Raw genomic sequence first — 9,914 nt, 5'->3', positions numbered from 1 at the left:
CTTCAAATAACTGAATTTTTAAGTCCTCCTTTGACATTATACATGACAAAGAATCAGAGTTACCCTTTGTTTCTGAAGTCCTCCAGCTCATAGACTGGAATACCCAACAGCTATTCTTCAAAAACATCAAGTTATCTGGTACACCCCCACCAGCAGCAGACAGCGCTCAAAGCACAACTTGGAGCAGATCTAACATTCACACCCATCAATCCCCAACTGAGATCTTACTCTTCGCCTCACTGTTTCCATTGCAGATTCCAACTGCAAATGTTACCTTAGAGGAAGGGTGTCATAAGGTGAGGACTACGCAGACAGCTTAGCTATTCCTCCTGGCAGCTGCTGACATGACTGGAGTCAGAAAGAGACAGTTTCAAGTACTTTAGGAAAGTACCTTTTGCTGGGCAAAGGTCCCTTTCAACATTATGTTGAAATCAATAGGTGAACCAACCCTACTGGGTAACGGGAATTCAACACACAGATAAAGCCAAAGCTGTACGAAGACGACTATCTGGGTACAACCAGACTTCATGAAACACAGCAAGCAGACACTAGGCTATGGGGAAGCAAGTCATGCTGAGCAACTCCAGGTGTACCTTGTACATAAAAGCTGTGTGTCATTCTGCTTGATGTTTGTCAGATTCTTCTCGGCACATCTCACCATCTCTCTCAACATTGGCATTACATCCAGAACCACTCCACTAAGCCAGAGAACTGGTTTTGTCACTAGCTGACAACTGCTTCTCATAAGCGAACAGGACATTGCAGCTTCAAAGATGGAAGAAAAAGGAAGTGAAACAGTGCCAAGCCTGCCATGTCAGGAAGGCTATCAAGGGCAAAGCCACAAGACTACCTGGTACAGTTACATGTCAACTACTAAAGCTGAATGGGCTTTAGTAGTCTCAGTGCCACAAAGGAGGAGACCAGACTGCAGACTACAGCACATGAGACAGGCTGCACCTTTCAGACCCAGATCACACCTGTCAGACAAGCTGCTACATTGCTAGTTCCTCTATATGAGAGTAGAAATTAAGATGTCAACGTGATTTGTTACTACTGAAAAAGCCAGGCCACATGTGAAATCATACAGCCTTCATATACCTCACCAGTCCCCTGTATGTCACTGGAGACTGTGAGGCACCACCTGCAAGCATGTACTATGACTGCCCATCATCCACTACTATTACAGCAGAGCTGAACTAGGGACAAGGCCTCTACACACCTCCTTTAATTTCTCCGAGTTCATCTTTCTTCTAGTTACTACCTCAGACTGAAAGGTGCTCCTTTTCTAAAGGATTTTAAAACTTCTGATGAGAGGAAATAACCTCCTCACTTTGGCAACTCAACTGACAAGGGAGGTTTTTTTCAATACAGCACCCGTTATCTACGGGCAATACAGTTTATGCTGTGTGCCTCATTCACCAGAGGCAGCTTACTCCAGACTGTACCTACATAAAGGACATTGAAAAGAAAATTCAAAGAGATCATTTTTAAAATGATAATTTAAGCAGGCCATTGCAAGGACATACTAAGTTTACCATCTCACACACTGATCTTAAGTAACTAAACACTAAGTTACTGTGACACTATCAATTTGCTCCAGGGACATTAGTAGCAATGCGTACAAATCCTGCAGAACCAAAAGATGTGCATGTCTAGCATCCAGAGAGTTTTGCAGTAGTATATCAATCTGGAGCTGCATAAAGCCTTGGATGTATCCTCAGTGGCAAAACATCCCACATAAGCAATAAGTATCTTGCTTTTGTTGGTAATCCTGTAGTAAAATCCTAGTACAGATCAGACACCTGCATTAACTTCAAGGTGCAGTGGGAAAAATGATTCCTCTGCCATATGCAACACCTTATTAACTACAGAACTAACTATGACACATCAATAGCAAGCTAATCATGAAACACACCTTTTCCAGAGAGACAGTCACACTTTAGATCCAGGTAGCATTTGAGTTTATAGCACACTAGCTCTTCCTGATGCACAGTGAGCATGCACTTCTTAAGATACCATTACTGCAGAAGGCACTGTCAGCAAATAGAATTGTTAAGCACTGCACACAGTAATGCTAGAACAGGCTGCCAGCCACATTCTGTCACCTCCTTTCCAAAGGAGGGCTTAATTAAAATAGCGTCTTCTGACTAAACAGATTTGATAGGCTATTCAGGGACCACTGTTATAAGCATCTTGCTGTTGCTCTGTCATACTGGCTGGAAAAAAAAAAGATTAAATATTTGCAGCCAGTTAGAAGGTTACTGATGTTGCTACTATGCTTCTGGGGCTGAACTGTATTTGCTTAGCCAAAGCCGTTACACTGTGCAGTAAAGGTTCGCTTACCTTTGTTACTGCTCTTTTTTAAAGGATTTGCTCCCAAAGCCTTACTCCAAACCAGCTAATGGACAACTGCAGCCCTATCACTATTGCCTTTGATCTCCAGACTCCAGATTAGGATGCTGATGGGCATCTGTGAGAATGGTACATAGGGGCACAAATTTCGGTCTGATGCTTTACTGCACATTTTAAATTGACAAAGAACATACTCTATGGCATGTAAGCTTTTTCAGCACCTTTCCTGGGCTAGTGTACTGGTTTTGGCTGGGATAGAGTCAATTTTCTTCCTGAGAGCTGGTATAGTGCTGTGGTTTTGATTTAGTATGAGAATAATGTTGGTAACATACTGATGTTCTCAGTTGTTGCTAAGCAGTCAAGGACTGTTCAGCTTCTCATGCTGGCCTGCCAGCAAGAAGGCTGGGGGTGCACAGAAAGCTGGGAGGGGACACAGCCAGGACAGCTGACCCAGGCTGGCCAAAGGGATATATTCCATACCATACAACATCATGCTCAGTATATAAACTGGGGGAGTTGGCCAGGGAGGGTCCATGGCTCAGGAACTAACTGGGCATCGATCGGCGGGTGGTGAGCAATTGTGCTGTGCATCACTTGTTTTGTGTATTCTTTTATAATTCTTTTTTTCCCTGTCCTATTAAACTGTCTTTATCTCAACCCACAAGTTCTACCTTTTTTCCCCCTCCCTTTTTTTCCCCCAATTCTCTCCCCCATCCTGCTGGGGGATGTGTGTGGCGTGAGCAAACGGCTGTGTGGTGGTTTTAGCTACCTGCTGGGTTAAACCACAACAGCTAGGGAAACAAAAGTTAGTTGCTGTAAGAAAACCTTGTAGTACTATGCCACCTACAAGCTCTCTTCTATAAATATAGACCTCCTTAGCCCCATTCCCTCATTCGTGGTTCTGGCTACCTCTCTGAAGAGGAGATCAGGGCTACAAGTGCCTAAAAGTTATAAGCAACTTTAATGTCAGCAGCCACTGAAGCAACCTGATGTGAGCTCTTCCCTTCCTCTCTGTATGTTCATTTTTCACTTAACACTGAGGCAATAGGGCAACATTCTTAAAAATAGCCAGAGGAACACAGTATAGCAGAGTCCAGGATGAGGGCAGAGGACCTCAGAGTGATGATAGAAGGGGGGTGGGGGGAGGCAGGGAAACAACCACAGTAAGAATAAAGCCAACACAAAGATGCAGAAACAGCAAAGTGACAAGACAAAACTGATGACAGAAACAACTGGCACAGAGATAGATGACAAGCTAGAAAGGCTTGAAGGGACAACACAGAGATGACCAAGACAGTCTACCTGGCACATCACCACTTAAACCTGAATGACTACTTAGCTGTGCTGCCAGACAAGAACACAGATAAGTGTGACTTGGTGCAGTCAAGCAATACCAAGGGGACAGTCTCATCAACAGATGAGGAAAAAAAAATTACTACCAAGAGTGAGTCATGAGGAGCTGCTGGGAAGTTGGGGTGTTTTTTAATTATTATTTTCATGTTCCTTCTATTGGTGCTTTCCCTGAAGTTTATATCTATATTCCTTTTCTTCTGAAAGAGCTCTGACTGGTCAAGTTGGAAGCATCCTATCACTAATGGTACCTGGAACAGCTTTCTCGGTGATAACTCAAGCCAATTTAACTATTTGTCAAGAAGAACTGGTCTCTTGTTGCTATATCCCTCATTTTGGGGTGCAAGTATGTCTAGATTCCAGACCACATGAATTCTCTGAAGTAACTTCCACCTAAGATTCAGATAAATGAGAAATACACTTATTATGGGTCTGAGGAAACCAAAATGACAAAGTTATCAACCATAATCAATTCAACACATCTATGATTTTCAGAGAAGAGCGACCTGATTTTGTAACTTCCATTTTGCCTGCTAATACACATTGTATAGTCCAAGTACACAGAACTGAGGATGCATCCATTCACTCTGAGAATTACAAAGAGACAAAAAAAAAAAACCACACCCACCCAACACTTTAGAGAGTGGTTTGTTTTTTTTTTGGCTGCCTATATTACATTCATGAGCTACTACTGATTTTACACTGAGAAACAGTGAAAAGCAGTTTGATTCAAGTGACTGATTTCTAATACATCACAGGTATTCCAGATTTAGACAGTGGTTTAAGTTTTTATTATAACTACTTGTTTCAGTGCAAGTGAAAGGCTATAACCAACATCAGGATTCTGTATATAGCCTCATACAACAAAAATAGGAGTAGACAGTGCCTGTTGCTAAGATAAAACAAAAGTTAAGATTCTCATATCAAAGCTTCCCACCTATGTAAGCATTCAATCATTGCTAGGCAACTGAGATCTTATGCAGACTGACAGTAAAAAGCTGATCACAGAAGTTTACTACAGTACAAAACAGATTCCATTTTCATTTACTGCAGTCTCCAAATAGATGACATCAATCCAAAATCTGCAGCAACTGCTTCTGCTTTGTACCTCTAACAGTTCTGCAAACTATGAGCACAGTCAGCTGCATGGAGGTACTCCCCTTTCATAAAGCACAATCACGTTGAGCCACTGATAACAGCTCTTTGGATAAAGTCGGCATAAGACTAGCTTTGACATGTTGCAACTACATGCCCTGCGGGGGCATCACTTTCACTAGTCTTAACAGGAAAAAAAGTTTTAAATGTATCTACTGCAATCCAGGAGATAAGGTACACTGAGGTTCTTGTTCTATTTTAAGATCAACAAGAACAAACCAGACCCTCCTTGAAGCAAACACTGGTATGGAGTTTCCATTCAATTTTCAATGGCCATTGGTTAAAGTAAATCTAATGATATATCTTCGTCTCATGGGATATAAATACAAGTGCTCACCCTGCATTTAACCAAATGCAGAGTAGGGATTACACTGACAACAGGGAGTGGAGGGAGGAAAGGATGAGATCTCTCTGCTCCATACACACCCCATGGATCAACAATCCACACAACTGTAACAAGAGTTCTAAATTTTGAAGGACAGTCCATAACAAACTAATTCAGTTTGTTATTTCCAGTGCAATGATTAAGGGGCAGAGGGACAGAAACCAATAAAATGGCACTTTAAAAAACATTTCCAGAATACACGAGTAAGAAGGACAAGGAGAAAAGAGCCCCTGAAGAGTAGGTCTGTGTGCATATCACATTATTGGATTACGAGACAACACACTTCAGCGATGGCAATAACATCCATTACAGGGCTTTACATGCAGATGTTGGATAGCATCTTCCTAGCAGCGACAAACATTAGGAGAAATTGATTCTTCAAATGGTGCCATTGCTTAATGTGACATAGTGGGCAATTAGACCTTCTGCTTCAGTACACATCAATCAATGGTAAGTTAAAGCAGAAGACAGCACAGGCATCTCTTGCTGTTGTCCCATACAGATTCATTACATTAGACATCTGTAGTTACACAGCTACCCTCATGTCATGTCCCGCTTTGTTCATTAAAGACACCGCGCTTGTTAAAAGCACATACTATTTGGGATGGTTAAGGATTTAAGGCTCTTAACGGACAGCTCTATTCCTTCTTTAAGGTCCTGACTGTGTATTTGGGACATAAGGTAATTTGCCATACATTTCACCCAGAAAAAAGGGAAAACCCTAAAATGGCTGAGGAAATGCAGTACACTAATGCACCAGATTTTCAATAACTGAATCAGTTACCAGCCATACAAGTTTCCAATAAAGTTGAAGCTTATATACCACACAAGCCTCTAGAACTACAAGTTTCACAGGCAAGAACATAAGAAAATTGAAAATTACTCATAAACAGCCCGGTGGTCAAGGCAGATCAGTGCAAGCTTTTCCTTTGTCCAGAGACTGACATGCCAAACGAGTATAGAAGATGCACCTATTCTAAAAATCACATTTAACTGTTGCAGCAAATGGGTGACCTTTTTAAAATGGACTCTTTCCAAAAAGAGAGTCCTGTCACAAGAGAAAAGTATCTGCAACTAACATCTAAGGCTGGCAAAACTGCCAAACTCGGCAAATAAGGAGACAGCCCAGGTTCTGTCAACTCTGAGAGCAGATGTGGGGTTTTAGAGTGTAGTTCCTACTAGTGACTGTTATCTAAGTGGCATGGTTTAGCCCCAGCCGGCAACTAAGCACCACGCAGCCCCTCACTCACTCCCCCCTCCCCCAGTGGGACGGGGGAAAGGATTGGGAAAAAACTCGTGGGTTGAGATAAAAAGTTTAATAGGACAGCGAGAGAGAAGGAAACAACAATGGTACCAACAATAATAATACCGACAAAGGAATGTACAAGAACAAGTGATGCCCAATACAGCAATTGCTCACCACCTGGCGATCGACAGCCCATCCCTGAGCAGCGATTTCCGCTCCCCGGCCAACTCCAGTTTATGTACTGGGCAGGACGTTGTATGGTAGGGAATATCTCTTTGGCCAGCCTGGGTCAGCTGTCCTGGCTGTGCCCCCTCCCAGCTTCCCATGCACCCCCAGCCTTCTTGCCAGCAGGCCAGCACGAGAAGCTGGACAGTCCTTGACTACTTAGCAACAGCTCAAAACATCAGCACGTTAACAACATTTTCTCATCCCAAATCCAAAACATAGCCTCACTCTAGCTTCTGTGAAGAAAACCAACTCTATCCTGGCTGAAACCAGGACACTAAGTTATTTAAAGATAATCTAAAAAAAAAAAAAAAAATTGACTTTTTTTTTTTGCTTCTCAAGATCAGCTACACTACTCTAGAAGCTACATCACCAAGAAAAGGGTGGTAAACTAGAAATAGAAAGACCATCTCCTCCTCCTTGAGATACAACAGAACCAAGACAGAAATTTGCATGATAAACCACAGCAGAAAATATAAATATGCTGTGCAATTCCTACATTCTAGGAAAAAAGCAAGAAAAGATGATCCAGCGCTCATATCACTATAGTGAGGACTACAATAATCTCACAATGCAGTAACGAAACAAGTCCTAAATTTGATGAGCAGAGCAACTGCTTTTAACTACTATATTCCTATATCTAAAGTCTTGGATAGCAAATACCTACTACTTCTGAGAGCTTAAAATAGTCAGATGGAAGGCTTCTAGTAATTATTAACAAATTTAGCTACTTCAGCTTAATTAGCACAAGACTTCATACTGCTATGAACAAGTCAAATCTTTAACAGTGTGAAATAAGTTCATCTGATTCGTGTGATGAAGTGTAATCTTCTGTACTTTCATGGATTTCTCCTGCACCATAAAAAGGGGTATTTTACAGGAGAAAGTTAAACTACTTTGCTGGTATATCAGCTCAAACCAGTTTGACCACTGACCGCATAGTATTGTGCAAAGAAAGTGCATGCATAAGGTTTGGGGTCATCCTGGGGGCACGCCGAGGAAGATTCGAGAAGACTCTAGCAGGAGAAGAGGGCATGCGCCGAAGACGACACGCCTGTTCATTAATATGTATTAGAAGACACGCCTATTCATGAATATGTATTAGCGAACAGGATCACGCTGAGGAAGATGCAAGAAGATTCTAGAAGAAGAGGGCATGCGCCGAAGAAGCATGAATATGTATTAACGGACAGGATATAAACCAGGAACAGGAACTGTACCACGTGCGTCTTGGTGGAGCAGAGACTCCTGGCGCACCCAGCGCTGTTTGCTTGCCTCTATTCGCTTAATAAATTGTAAATTTGAATTGGAATCCTGTTTGGGACTAAATCATATCTAACAACAGCAATCTTAGAACTAGCCAGAGCCAAGTATGTGCATTAACTCTTCTAGTTAATCCTAGCACTTTAGGAAAAAGCTAGTATTTCAGAGTCACACTTCTTGAATGAGAGAAGCTGCTAGCTAAAGTTGCTAGCTTCAACAACAAAATACCCCACTTATTCTGTTCTTTTGGTAAAGACGTATGAAAAAAGAAGTGGAATATCCTGCACATTTAAAATAATATGTCTAGAACCCAGAGCAGCATAAGCTAATTAAAAAGCTGCTCTATTTGTTGCAGTGATACCTCAATATCACAGAACCACAAGGTTGGAAAGGACCTTCAAGATCATCAAGTCCAACCATTAATCCAGCGCCACCGTGTTCCCTAAACCATGTCTTGAAGCGCCACATCCACACGTTTTTTGAACACTTCCAGAGATGGCGACTCCACCACCTCCCTGGGCAGCCTGTTCTAATGCCTGACCACCCTCTCGGTGAAGAAATTTTTCCTAATATCCAATCTAAACCTCCCCTGGCGCAACTTGAGGCCATTTCCTCTCGTCCTATCGCTGGTTACTTGGGAGAAGAGGCCAACACCCTCATCGCCACAACCCCCTTTCAGGTAGTTGTAGAGAGCGATAAGGTCTCCCCTCAGCCTCCTCTTCTCCAGACTAAACAACCCCAGTTCCCTCAGTCGCTCCTCATAAGACTTGTGCTCCAGACCCCTCACCAGCTTCGTTGCCCTTCTCTGGACACACTCGAGCACCTCAACGTCCTTCTTGCAGTGAGGGGCCCAAAACTGAACACAGTATTCAAGGTGCAGCCTCACCAGTGCTGAGTACAGGGGCACAATCACTTGCCTACTCCTGCTGGCCACACTATTCCTGATACAGGCCAGGACGCTGTTGGCCGCCTTGACCACCTGGGCACACTGCCGGCCCATATTCAGCTGGCTGTCAACCAGCACCCCCAGGTCCCTTTCCGCCAGACTGCTCTCCAGCCACTCCATCCCAAGCCTGTAGCATTGCATGGGGTTGTTGTGGCCCAAGTGCAGGACCCGGCACTTGGCCTTATTAAACCTCATACAGTTGACCTCAGCCCATTGATCCAGCCTGTCCAGATCCCTCTGCAGAGCCCTCCTACCCTCCAGCAGATCAACACTCCCGCCCAACTTGGTGTTATCTGCAAACTTACTGAGGGAGCACTCGACTCCCTCATCCAGATCATCAATAAAGATATTGAACAAGACCGGCCCCAGAACCGAGCCTTGGGGAACACCACTTGTGACCGGCCGCCAGCCAGATTTAACGCTGTTAACCACAACTCTCTGGGCTCGGCCATCCAGCCAGTTCCTCACCCAGCGAAGAGTAAACCTTTCTAAGCCACGAGCTGCCAGTTTCTCCAGGAGAATGCTTTGGGAGACGCTGTCAAAGGCTTTAGTAAAGTCTAGGTAGGCAACATCCACAGCCTTTCCCTCATCCACTAGGCGGGTCACCTGGTCATAGAAGGAGATCAGGTTGGTCAAGCAGGACCTGCCTTTCATGAACCCATGCTGGCGGGGCCTGATCCCTTGGTTGTCCTGCAGGTGCCCTGTGAGCACTCTCAAGACCAACCGCTCCATAATCTTCCCTGGAACAGAGGTCAGGCTGACAGGCCTGTAGTTCCCAGGATCCTCCTTCCGGCCTTTCTTGTAGATGGGCATCACATTGGCAAGCCTCCAGTCTTCTGGGACCTCCCCTGTTAACCAGGACTGCTGATAAATGATGGAGAGTGGCTTGGCAAGCTCCTCCGCCAGCTCTCTCAGTACTCTCGGGTGGATCCCATCAGGCCCCATAGACTTGTGGGTATCCAGGTGGTTTAACATGTCCTTTGCTTCCTCCT

The sequence above is a fragment of the Phaethon aethereus genome, assembly GCF_964289735.1.
Source record: "Phaethon aethereus genome assembly, chromosome: W".
In the NCBI taxonomy this organism is placed as follows: Eukaryota; Metazoa; Chordata; class Aves; order Phaethontiformes; family Phaethontidae; genus Phaethon; species Phaethon aethereus.
Note: the sequence above shows the minus strand (reverse complement) of the source record.